This window comes from Rattus norvegicus, chromosome X (genome assembly GCF_021556685.1).
Source record: "Rattus norvegicus strain SHRSP/BbbUtx chromosome X, alternate assembly SHRSP_T2T, whole genome shotgun sequence".
In the NCBI taxonomy this organism is placed as follows: domain Eukaryota; kingdom Metazoa; phylum Chordata; class Mammalia; order Rodentia; family Muridae; genus Rattus; species Rattus norvegicus.
The window spans coordinates 49,299,252-49,300,619 of record NC_141554.1 but is presented as its reverse complement, the minus strand read 5'-3'; the positions used below and the strand labels follow the sequence as shown (position 1 = coordinate 49,300,619).

At 48.8% G+C, this 1,368-nt stretch overlaps 1 pseudogene; it reads right to left on the bottom strand.

Annotated features, from left to right (window-relative positions):
* Nucleotides 1-376: 376 nt before the first annotated feature.
* On the bottom strand, nt 377-937 carry Ftl1-ps13 (ferritin light chain 1, pseudogene 13; annotated as a pseudogene).
* Nucleotides 938-1,368: the final 431 nt, after the last annotated feature.

The following is a 1,368-nucleotide window of genomic DNA, read 5'->3' as shown; positions in this document are numbered from 1 at the left end:
CAGCCATCATGTTTAGACTGTTGTTCCTACCTGTGGATCTGATGTTGCAACCCTTGTATTTATAGGTACCTGATGTGGGACTAGTGTCCTCTGGAAAGATAGTACCCACTCTTTTCTTTCTTTCTTTCTTTCTTTCTTTCTTTCTTTCTTTCTTTCTTTCCTTCCTTCCTTCCTTCCTTCCTTCCTTCCTTCCTTCCTTCCTTCCTTCTTTCTTTTGCTGTTTCAAAAAGCTTTATCTTTACTTGGTCCAAGACTTGGGAGAGGCTTCAGGGTGGTTACAAAGCTGCCTATGGCTTGAGAGGTTCATTCCAGTGGAGATTCTGAGGCAGCTGGTGCAGAGCAGAGGAGGGAGCCCCTTGGAAGGCACAGAGGCCTCCTAGTCATGCTTGAGAGGGAGGCACTCAAAGAGATACTTGCCCAGAGATGCCCGGGGCATGCCTGTCTGCGCTGGTTGTGGCCCTGCCACCCTATGGAGGTTGGTTAGGTGGTTGCCCATCTTCTTGATGAGCTTCACTTCTGTATCCAGGAAGTAGCTTTCCAAGAAGTCACAGAGATGAGGGTCTGTGCCGGCACAACCTAGGGCATGCAGATCCAAGAGGGCCTGGTTCAGGTTCTTCTTCCGGGCCAAGGCCTCCTTCCCTGGCCTCCTGGGTTTTACCCCACTCATCTTGAGATGGCTTCTGCACATCCTGAAAGTGTATACCACCCCACCCCACATGCGGTCTTTCTACAACTTGAGGAGACGCTTGGCGCCCTCGCGCTTCTCCTCAGTCAATTCGTGGAAAAAGCGGCCTACGCTCTCCAAAGCCACATTATCCCTATCAAAAAAGAAGTACAGAGAGAGGTAGGTGTAGGAGGCCCACAGGTGCAAATGGGCCAGGCAGTTCATGGCAGCTTCCACTTTGGTGGAATAATTCTGACAAATCTGAGAGGTCATGGCTGATCTGGAGTATGGGACTAACCGCAAAGATGGTGCTGGCTGGTCCTAGGAGCTAAAGGCGTTGAGGAGATGGTCCTGGAGGCTGCGACTGGAGAGACCTGGAAGGTGGCTGGAATCTAACAAAATGGGAGTCCCCTGGTCTGTTCCGTCCAAACACTATTGAAGTAAGACAGAGATCCATGGCACCTTCAAGGCGCTGCTTGATAGTACCCACTCTTAACTGCTGAGCTGTCTCTCCAGCTTTCCCACTATTGTTTTATGGCTTGTCATATTTATATAATCAGTTAACTTTGCACCCAATGCTTATATTTCTAGGTATTTTGTTTCTCTGTGTTTGTTCTGCCTACATTGTTAGCTGCTTTAGCTCCATGTACTGGAGGAGTTGGTGTCATGGAAATAAGGGATAGAATGTTTTTCCAGGAAGAAAG